This window comes from Chinchilla lanigera, unplaced genomic scaffold, assembly GCF_000276665.1.
Source record: "Chinchilla lanigera isolate Chin_1 unplaced genomic scaffold, ChiLan1.0 scaffold00003, whole genome shotgun sequence".
NCBI lineage: Eukaryota > Metazoa > Chordata > Mammalia > Rodentia > Chinchillidae > Chinchilla > Chinchilla lanigera.
Genome location: NW_004955404.1, coordinates 39,217,641 through 39,229,673, shown reverse-complemented (window position 1 = coordinate 39,229,673; position 12,033 = coordinate 39,217,641). Strand labels below are relative to the sequence as shown.

Below are 12,033 nucleotides of genomic sequence, written 5' to 3'. Positions count from 1 at the left end.
CATTATCCCCCACTGGCACAGATGTTTCTATCAGTCTTTGGTTACATAATATTCCAGTTGAAAGATGTTTGAAATATACCTTGGAATCTATTTGCACAATAGCATTTCTAGAAGTGAGCTAAAGTGTATATGGTTATTTCAATAAAAGCTAGTTTTAATAAAACAAAATTGTGTATTTCAGCACATATAGCAGTTTAGTTCTCTTGGTAAATGTTCCTTAAACTGAAATAATCCATGAAATATGAGAATACTTACAGCAATGCGGAGTGAAAATTTTAGCTTTAGGGAATTACATGAGTAGTAAATTTGTACTATACTCCTGAACTTAATTTTCCTTCTCCTTTGACAGTCCAAAACTCTTTTAATATCATGTCACATGTGACCAGTTTTATTCAGATTTAACGAAATTATGAATTTATAAATTTACAAATGAAGTGTAAATATGTCATGTATAATATATTCATTTTCCATTACCTAGCATGCGTGATTTTCAAGAGACAATTTACAGACCATATTCATTTCAGAGACAGGAATGCAGTTAGAAACAAAATGTCATAGCTAACTCTATTGCAACTGTAAGTGTGCTTTTATAGACTGACAATAGAATAAAGCCTATTTTCTATGAGTCACTGGTTCAAATTCGGCTCAGAGTCTTAATGGAGAAGAGCTGATATCAATTTATTGCTGTTCAATGACCTGTGTGAAATGAGCTGATAGTTCAGTACATTTTTAATGAACTGATGCTAACATCACATAAACTATAATCATAAATGGTCCTAATTGCCTCTATTGTATCACATTTCACCTTCATGCCCAGCTATCTTATTAGTATCATTCCCCTCTCAAAGGCATTGACACGTGCCTAGGTGAGTGCTACAAAAAAGACAAGGCAAACTTAATAATATTAGAAATATATTTCTCCTTGTGTAAGGAAGATCAGACTACCCCTTATATTTAGTGTAGTTTCCTCTTTCATATGAATTTAACCCTCTAAGGAAAATCAGCATTTTTTGTTTCTCTTTGTGCCCTTATCTTACCAGTTTCATTTTTGATGAAGTAAATACTAAGGGCAATGACCAAATTGTCCAAACCTGGGCTTTCAAGTGATCCTTCTACTGAGAAATGTACTGATTTTAAAGTATCTTTGATAATATTTCTGGGGGATCTTTCCAGTTATAACTCAGGTGAGCAAAAAGGAAGCAAGTCTTAAAAGAAAGCTAATGGAACAGATGATTTATAACCTCTATAGACATTTCTAAGCTTCCAAAAGTATTAAGGGGAATATATTTAACAAAAAAGGGAAAATACATTTATGATACTTCATAAACATAATTGACATCATATTAACTGCTCTATATTTTTCTTCTACAAGGTATCCCAATTTGCAGTACTAGTTATGCTTTAATGAGGCGTTCTTGCAGGGTACCCATTCGAACCACAATTTATTGAACATCAACTGTATACCTGGGACTACAATTACACTGAGAATAAAAGTGAAGCATTTTCTTCCTAAAATTATTTCAAAGACAGCTTATTAGACTCCATCTCATATATATTATGTTATGGTAATTCTTTAGCACTTTACAAGTGAGAATAAGAAAGAATATAAATTTAGTGTAATTTATTTCAATGAGACACTGTAAATCAGAGAGATGTAATGTTTAAACTACTGTGGCTTATGGAAATAATTCTTAATTAATCTGACGCAAAGATGTTTAAGACTTAATTGGCAGAATTGCATGCAATTTATCAGCCCGCAAGGAGGTGAGGTTGGTGATGCATATGGACTAAGAATTGGTATACGAATGCGAGGATATGAAGCAAATTGATCAAGAAAATCTATCATTAATTTATCATCATAATGATTGATGTAAGTAGAATGTCTAAACTATCAAGGCAGATGTAAGTTCTGAATAAACTGAAATGCAGACAAAGGAGGAGCAGTGAATTCTTAGAAGCCAGGAGATGTGGTTGTTGTTCAGAACTCAACAGTTCTTTTTTAGACTGTGCTGAAGAGTCAAATAAGAAGCTGGAATTGAGCCTTCTGGCTTGCAAACCTTTCTCTGTAGAACTGGCCCTGTGCAGGGTACTTTATTCTCCTTAAATGTATTCCTCACATTGAAAGAGGGAGAAAATAGTGCCTTCCTGAGAGAGGTTTTTTAAGGATCAAAATAAACAATAGAAAAAATATTCCTGGGACACAGTACTCAACATGGTATGTCGTCAATAAAAGACAGCTATTATTTTTTAAACTTAAAGGTACAGTATTTAAAACATCTATCAACATTTGGCTACTTCAAAGATATGATTCTTTCACCTAAGAGGGAAAAAAAAATATTCTTCTCCTGGAAGAACTTCTTGTGCTTGAAGCACAGAACTCTGGCACACCTCAGATGATGCCTGTAGAGCTCCTCAGCTCTGGACTTTCTCTGAGTTGGATTTGCTCTTAGGTGTGAGTGCAGGACAGGCAAGAAAGTTTAGAAAACATGCTTTTTCCTTAGGGAAAGTGAAGGTTTGCCTAGGATACTTCCAGAAAAATCTAGAATTGCTTGTATATTTGGAGAGAGAATAGAAGGAAAAGTTTTTATTTACTGCTTCTGAAAATGTTGTTTCTTGGCTTATCTCCATGGAAATATGCCCAGTATGGATTATAAATGTTTTCAAACCCGGCTTGGCTGAGTGGGACAACACAAGCAATCATGCAACTATGCCAGACTCTCCAGAGCCTGGGTATCTGGATATTTTTTTTCACCTTAACCTATTTCTTTCCATTAAATTTTTCCAATGGGAAATACTATCATTACTATTATTATTTTTATTGACTAACAGATTGGATATTCCATTTGTTTATTGGATTTATCACTGACAGTTTAGCTCCCTCTAGGTCTCTAGCTCTCTTGAGAAAGAATAAGATGAAAAAGTAACTACTGAGGTTGTGTCACATTATTTCCTATGAGGGATGCTGATATGAATTCTGACCATGGATGTTTTCTGTCCAGGATTTTTACACAAGCTTGAGTTGACATGTATATGCATATAGGCAGATCTAGATCCTATAAGTCTGAAGGTGCTACTGTTTGATTAAGAACAATCACCAAACTCTTATGCAGTAATTATTTTTTTCTTGGAGCTTATTAGAAAACAAAAAGAGAGAACTTTCCAGAATCCTAGGAAAATGGGCCAGAATGGACACTGTTCTTCAAGAGTCACTGAAAGAATGCATCATCAGGGGCTGAGGATTTAGCTCAGCGGCACAGCACCTGCCTGGCAAGCTCGACGCAGAGAGTTCGATTCCTGATACCAGAAAAAAAAAAAAGAGTCACCAAAGATGTTTCAGGCATTACTTGAATATCTTCCTTATGAATTAGTGATTCACATGGCAGTGTAAAATTTCAGTCCATTTCTTTGAAATTCCCACGGGCAAAGATTTGGTGTTAAGGCTCATTTTTCCTTTATATAAAAGACAAATGTTAAAAAGAGAAAAATGACTAACAGAGTATTAATACATCATAAAGTATCATAGTTAAATATTGTTTAATACTTGTAATTACATTTATGTTTCTTTACATGCCAAATATCAGTTGTAAAGTAAGGAAATCAAATTCGGAAGGATTTTTCTTTGTTAGATTGTAATCTATTAATGGGATTTTATGCAAACAAATTTAAAATGTTTCTATCTGTACCTGCATGAAGTATTCAAATGCACTAAGTATTAAAAGTAGAAACACTTGATGAATACATGTTTAAATTTTAGTTATATTGTTTTATTTTTTTTTTTTTCCCGGTACCAAGAATCGAACTCACGACCTCATGCTTGCCAGGCAGGCACTGTGCCGCTGAGCTAAATCCCCAGCCGCTAGTTATACTATTAAATGGCATATATCCACCCATGTTATAAATGTGTGATAATAAAATGTATTCCAATTTACAAAAGTTACTTACAGTAAATTAAAGCCAGTTAAAGATGAGACAAAAGTCTGCTGTACTACATGGCTTTTCCCTTGAGATTAAGAATGCAGAACAATCTTTTGATCCCTTTTCTGCTACTTTATTTTTCATTGTTTACTTCCTTTACTGAGCTTTCTAGTTACTCCAGTTAAAAGACCTTGTCTTCTCCTCAAATAACACAATTGCACAAACGTAGCACTGAGCTAATTATTATAAATCCAGTGAATGTGTTCTTGAGTTCTGTGTTTATGAAATTGAAAGTAAACTTTTTGATGGAAAAGTATACATTGATATGATTTTCTAAAATTGATAGAAATACAAGAAAAGTATTTTTCTAAGTAGGAAAATGTGATTTTATTTTTAGTAACTTCTTGCTGCTTTCAAAGAAATATTTCTCTAATTCTGTTTTAATTTGTATAATCGAGATTAAGAAAGCTATACCACATATGTATCTCTAAATCAAAAATTATAAATACACGCACCGATCAGATATAACAAATACAAAATTATATTAAAATTTCATATTTCCAAACTCCTTATGTTTTATTTTAGTACAAAAAATGAACAATTCATTTAGCAGTATTTTAAGAAAATAATATTTTCTCTTTCCTCTTTCTCTTTCTCTTTGTCTGTCTTTTCCTTCTCTCTCTGTCTCCATTGCACACACAGAAAAAAATCATGCCAAAGGTGCTTAAAAATATAGATGGGAAAGAAAAATTTAATACAAATATTTCCTAAAATGTTAACTAGAAATACTTTTATTTTTTCTTATTTTCAAAAGAACTCATTTTATTAAGATTCATGTATATTCAGTTTAAGGATAACTAATATTAATATATACATATACTTTATATATATTTTGAAAGATGAGAGTCTGAATGCTAAATCTAAGGAGAGACTTCGGGATTTATAATTTAGGAAAGCTGCTAGTATTTATAATTTAGTGGGTACCTGTATTAAGAATAGAGAAGTTCTGGAGGATAAAATTATACAGAGCTTTTCAGTATGAAAGGTAAATGTTTTGAGCATTGATAAATTAAAAATTTTGAGTATGAATTTCATCTATAAGGAGTTGTTTTATTGTTTGTAATTTGTAAGTTCAGCTACTTTCCAATGCTCTCTTATTGGAAGTACTCAGATTAAAATGGTTCCACTAATGTAGTATGTATATATATCTTTTTTTCTGTTTGATCTGGAAATTAGTTAGGCATTTCTTTTTTTTTCTTTTTTTTTTTTTTCCTTTTTGAGACTGTCTCCCTATGCAGTTCAGGCTGACCTTGAGCTCACTTTGTAGCCCAGGCTGGCCTCAAACTTGCAACGATCCTCCTCATATTTTAGTTCATTATATTTTTTCAGAGCAGAAAATAAGGTAAAAGTTAAAGTGACTTTTTTTTATAGGTTGCAACAGATTCAAAGTAAAACTCATATTTTCTGATTTCCAATATGATGCCATTAACACTGTTCATAATTTATTCATTTAGAAAATACATTTTGAGCCCCAACTGTATGCTAGGTACTGCTCTAGCTACTAATCATTCATTAGTAGCAAAAAAAGAAATTGTGTCACACAAGTTTCTGCAAAAAGGTCATATTCTAACAACTAGTATACCACTAAAGTACTTCCCATCAGTTCTTTCAGCCAGCAGCCATGTCACCTTTGCAGGATGGAATTCTCTCCAAACTATGTCAAACTATGCAGACTTAGGCAAGGTCAGTTTCTGAACAATGTACTTTCACTGGATTAATGATTAATAATACAGGCAGAAAAATATTTAAAAAAAGGGGGGGAGGTGTTCTGAGTGTATGCCAAATCTTCAGATCTGTTACCAGTCATAAATTAGAATCCACTACCAAATTATGAAAATAGAATAACAAAGGGGTAGAAGACAGAGACCCTCAGAATATGCTACTCTTGATGAAAATACACAATAATGGCTAATTTGGTAAATCCATGAATGATTATTTTTCATGTGGCTACAGAAAACCTACCAGACTTTTAGAAAGGTTGATAAAACCAAATCTAGGGTTTTGTGAGGAATGTACTCTTGACCTTTTATGAGATTTTAATGAATGCTTACTGAATGAAAATGAGTTACTCAAAAGATTCCATGGAAGGAGTCTAAATCAGATAATGTAGCAGTAGAATACCTCTGTCCTTCTTGTAAGGAGTTTTCCCGTGGGAAAAGTTGTTTGCTAAGGACTTCACGGATCCCTGCTCTATTTTAGAAGTAGGAAAATGATGTACAATAGCCTCTGACTACTGTCAGCCTATCTTTATTTGCTCTTTTCATGTTTATATTTTTGAATATTTGGAAACAAATATTTGATGTTTGAGAAAGATGGGTAACATCACAGATGATGAAAGAAAAGTTTTTGGCAACTTTGAAATTATTTTTTAATTCTTAGTTTTAGCAATATAATATAAAGAACAACTAGTTTTCAGATTATAAGTGGTCATTTAAATTCAAGTGGTATTTTTAGAGAAAACAGATGTCTTCCCTTACACTACACTTACTGCTCTTCATGCCAATTTATTTTCTGCTGCCTGGCAATTGCTTCACTTAAGGATGAAGTTATCATCCTTCATTCTAACTTACTACACAACTGCATATTTACTTTTGAAGGTTTTTTTCCCTTTAAATATATGTAAGAAAATCACATTAACTTAAAGTTGGCCTGTTGTATTTAGCTTGTAAACATCTTAATTTGAAGTGCATTCCTCACATGAGTGATCTATATTCTTTTCTGTGTTTTGCAAAGTACTGTGAATATTTCTTAAGACTTTCTATGACATGAGGATACATAGTAATGATATATGATGACATATTTAATGTAATTTTATTTCCTTTTTATTGCGGTACAATCTGAGAAAATGTTAGGTACCAATTCTCTTCAAACTTTGATATATTTAATAAATGAGAGTGAAGTATATTCTTTGCACTCCTTTTGGCTGTAGACTTGGTTCTTGAATTTAAAAATTTGCAACAAAAATAAAACAAGAGTCTTTCTACATCTTTTTCCCTTTGAGATATGAGAGAAAAGGATCATTTTGAATCAGTTTCCCCCATGGGCTTGGTAACATCACCCCAACCTTAGGTTTCCTTGAAGGTCAAAGCAAGCAGAAAGGATTAAAAATTGTCTTCATTGTTAGGTATTTTGATTCTTATATTCTTATTAAGATCCTGCTATCTGAAATGTTCTCAACCTATTTCTCACAGTTAAATGTTGCCCAGTAGGAATACAGTCCTTTATTTGAGCATATAAAATATAAAATGACAACATTAAACAGCAGCAGCTGTTCCAGAATTACAAGCAGAATTTCTGTATCTATAAATTATATGTGCAGAAATATAGAAGTAACTCAGCAAGAGTCCTATCCTATGTAGATTTCCAGTAAAAACTAATCCTTATGACAAGGTAAGTTACCCTTATTATATTTACAAAATTGCCATACGTGAAAGTTGTAACAATTTAATTAGAAATCATACTATATTTTCTCACTATTATTAGGTAAACATAGAAATCACTGACATTACAAGTAGTCTTAAAGAAAGGGAGTCTTTCTTTGGATAATAATGAATGACTGAAAAATATGTGCCAGACCTGTCACTAATAGTAACAGAATTGGAGTGTGATTTGGTGTCTCGTATTCAACAATTCATCTCAGCCAGTTTTAGCAGAATTAATAAAAGACATAAAGAGTATCTCTCTAGCATTCTTTTTGCTAATAATTCTCAATACAAAAATAAAACTTGTAACTCCAAAGAAATCCATTTTTAAGTAAGTGGTAGCTTTGGGGACATTGTCCCATTTTTATAACATAATTAACTTCAGGCCATGAGCATTTGACTCAAAAAAGAGTATAAAAAAGACACACACACATGTACACACACCACTTTAGTCTTCCCCCTTCTACTGCTAAACAGACACAAGATCATAATTAACTCGTAAAAATGAAAGCTAGTAATTCACACTTTTACAATACAGATCACACTACTCAAAGTTAGAGAACAAAACAGCAGTGGAGGTATAGTGATACAAGAAGTAATCTCTGTATAAAATCTATAAGAAATACTATTACCATACACAACATTGCTGAAGAATCTTCCTAAAGGATGCTTAATTTGCACCTGAAATATAGTATGATCTAGTTCATCTGATTTTCTGTACACATTGCAGTTTTATGCTAGCTAGCAAACATTTTCCCCTTATTTTTGTAGCATAAAATAAAACATTAAGACTGGTTTTAGAAGCCAAAAGGAATAAAAACATTTTTGGAGTAGTCCTAGCTTATGGTACACATATTTATCACCATGGAGTACAATTAATTCTGAACCATTAGTCACATCTTCTTCAGCAAAAGAGCAAAAGGGAAAGGATTGAAGCTGCTGCAACTTATCTTTCCAGTCTATGATTTGCAGAGACAGCCAAATAATTATCAGTTCGCACAAACACTACCAACGCAATCCTGTTAGAGAATTTAATCCTCTTTACCAGGTTAGTGAGGGGACTGAGTCACATGGAAAAGTGGACAATGGGAAATAATCTACAAAACATAGGTCAAGACCAAATTATGTATATAGCACATAGAAATGTGTGCATACAAATTCAGAACATGATACTGCTGGCAAATATTGCACTCTTTCTTCCAGGCTCTTTGATGAAAGTTCTAGAATGTTTTTTTCCAGAATTGAGCATGGAGAAGAAAGAGAGCTAGTAGGAGCAGAGTGGTCTTTGCCTCTATAAAGCACACACAAAATAAGCACCCTTGGTATTTTTTCTGAAAACTTGGATGCATTCAAAGATAACGGGCAGTAAAAAATTGATTCATCGATGGAGACCTAGAGATGTGACTACAGTTCACAGTAAATTATTATATAAGCAGGGTACATATAAGGAAACACAATGAGCTCAATTTGTTCCTTGTAATTTTTTTGGAAAAAAAGTTTGCCATAAAAGATAACCATTGTATAATGACTCCTTTTAGTTTTCTCAAAGGCCACCGATAAAAATACTGTTTAAATTTGAAACATTTCGATTAAGAGTATATAATATTCAAGTCGGGTGACAAAAACTCCTTGTGTAGGAATGCTATTTCACTGACAATAGGATTAGGTAATTGTTATTATAAAATTACAAAAACATAAATTTTATAGAACTTCTATTCTCTATGTTAGGTATTTACTAATCTAAATACCATTACAGTGAGGTCACTAAATTTTAAATGACTTTTTTATCTTAATGGCTTTCTGGTGTTTTGTGAGCTTGTATAATATTATTTTGGACAGTTTCTAGGGACCATCTCTTTGCACTTAATGAGCTAATTTTAATTTTTAAAGAACTTTCAGGAACAATGGCATTTTATTTATTTTATTTTATCTTACTTTTGAGGTTTTTTTGTTTTTCTTGTTTTTGTTTTGTTTATTTTGTTTTTTGAGAGAGGCTCTCATCACAAAGTCCAGACTGGCCTTGAACTCACTATGTAGCCCAAGCTGGCCTTGAACACGAGGTGATTCTCCTGCCTCAACCTCTCGAGTGCTGGGACTACTGACACCACATCCAATAAAACTTACATTTTAAAAGGAAAGATTAGATAGTCCTCCGGCACCTTTTTTTCAATAGTTTAAAAATTATATGTGAAGATCATTACAAATGTAGAATTCAAAAATAGTTTGAGAAATGATAGTTATTAAGTGTATCTATGAACAAAGTCAACTTTGAAAGATAATGCTCATCAACTGCACAATTTCTGTTCTTTTAAGATCACCTCAACCTTATTCTCAGGCTGGTTAAAGGACTGTTCTTTGGATCATAAATTCAGTAATACTAGTGAAGGCATTATGGTATGAGGGAATCAGTTGGGTAGTGATGAGCTTCATAAGATGTTTGAATTAAATCTAGAAATAGCTTAGAAAACAAGTTTCCAACATATATATGGCACAGTAACATTTGAATGTGAGAATAATGTCAAAATATTGTTGTAAGTATTAGTAAGCATTAATCAGTAGAGTACGAAACACTGATGTCTTGTTGAGTGAAAATATGTTTTAAATCTCTGTGGCTTTGAAAAATGTAATGTATAACTACTTTGCCACTCTGCTAGAATCAGAGCCCTTATTATGATCTTAGAAAGACAAAGAAACCAACCCAATTGGAATAAATATGAGTAAGATTTCATACATCTTTTCTCCTGGGTAGAGGAGCCTTTGTTCTGAACAATCTAAGTAGCCGGACTTTATTTCAAAAAGAAAAAATTCACCTATTATTGCCGTCAGTCACTGACTTTGAGCCTGATATTTGAAGCAAAAATCACTCCTACATCTCAGTGATAATCGCTACTTGCCCTGTGGCTTTTAAACCTTGCTTTGGAAAACATTACTGAGTCACCAATCTCAGTTATTTGTGCACTCGGGATAATTGGTTTTCCGTGACTACAAATATAGAACTCCAACATATGTCAAAAGCTTCTATATGTAATATCATCTGTAAATGTAGGTAGCATCTATAAAATATTAAATTATACTCAGTAATATTTAGTTCTTTTACAAGAGGTTGCCCTCTCAAATATTATGTTTCAAATGTGAACAAACAGTATAAAATAAAAGATCCAAAACCCATAGCTATATTGTTTTGAAGATAAGAGAGTAAACACTAGAAAATTTTCCAGCAAGTGTGCATAGTAATGCTTTCTAATTTTTGTCTTGGACATAGAGGGAAAGATGGTTTCAGAATGAAATGTACAAAATTTCTAATACTAAGAGGCACTTATTATATGTATAATTTAGCTTATGAACTAAAGTTTAAGAACAATAACACAGCTTGCAATTTGAATCAATATTGTAAATTTCCTAAACTTCATATTTAATGACTTGAAATCACAAATACAAAGATGTTTAAATTAAGCTGGGCATGGTCACACACGCATGTAATCCCAGCACTGGGAGGTTAAGGCAGGAGGATGCTTGTGAGTTTGAGACCAACCTGGGTTACAAAGTGACAGTCTTAAGGACAGTCTGAACTGCATAGAAAGACTCTGTCTCAAAAAGGCAAAAAGATTCTTTAAAAAGTTTAAATTAATGTATAATTTGCTAGTCGGGAGTGTTATTTTCAATTAAATTAATGTAGTTAACAGCTATTTACATATATGTACTTAAAGTAGGGAAAAGTACAATTAAATGTTAAAAGACTTTCATTGTTTAGGATATAAAAAGTTGAAAGCAAGATGAGTTACACTAAGGTAAACTATAGCATTTAGCTAGTAAAAGGTGAGGATATTATAGTAACTCAATGCAAGATTGTTAGTTATAGGGGAAAATGTTCAGGTAGTAAGTATAAATGGGAATTCTTGGAGGTTGTGCTGAATTTTTTGGTAAATCTACAACTTCACTAAAATAAAGCCTGTTAAGTCAGATTAGATACAAATGAGAGGTGAGTAGAATTGTAGAGAAAGTGTAGAGGACATCAGGCCATTTTCAAAGAATTTAAAAGATGATAGTACCTTTCAGGACCGTGTTACACTTTATTTCTACTGACTATGCTACATATTAAATCATATGGGAAAAGTTCTAAATTTATATAACTATTTGTATTTTTTTTTTTCTTTTTGGTATTGGAAATTGAACTCAGGACTTTGCACTTGCCAGGCAGGCACTTATGCCGCTGAGTTATATCCCCAGCCCACTATTTGTATTTTTAAAAGTATCTCTATATGCACAAATTTGTGATTACAATCTACAATTCTGTTGTTTCATAAAAAATTTGAAACAGTGTAAGCTTTGACAGTACTCTTTAAATAAATATTTAAATTTTATTTAGAATGACTTACAATAATATGGAGACTTTTAGAGACATATTTCCAAGCATTAACCTCTTCAAGATGAAATGAGTTTTTCCTCATATTAGAAAATAATTCTGACCTGGTCCAAGTCCTAGTCTGATAGGTAGTAATTAACATATTACCTTTCTTGAGATGTATCACAGAGCTTAACATCTGTAGAAAGCTTTTTAATTTAGGCTTCATAGACTAAAAAGCATGCAGAAAATGCAGCTTAGGCATCTTGTTTTATCAATAACTTTTCACAGATA

The 12,033-nt window shown here is 32.4% G+C and overlaps 1 protein-coding gene across 5 annotated transcripts in view; it reads right to left on the bottom strand.

Moving 5' to 3' along the window:
- The window catches only part of Pcdh9 (protocadherin 9), an 867,732-nt gene that overhangs the window by 304,538 nt on the left and 551,161 nt on the right, over positions 1–12,033 (bottom strand). The gene's annotated exons all lie outside the window — the stretch shown is intronic.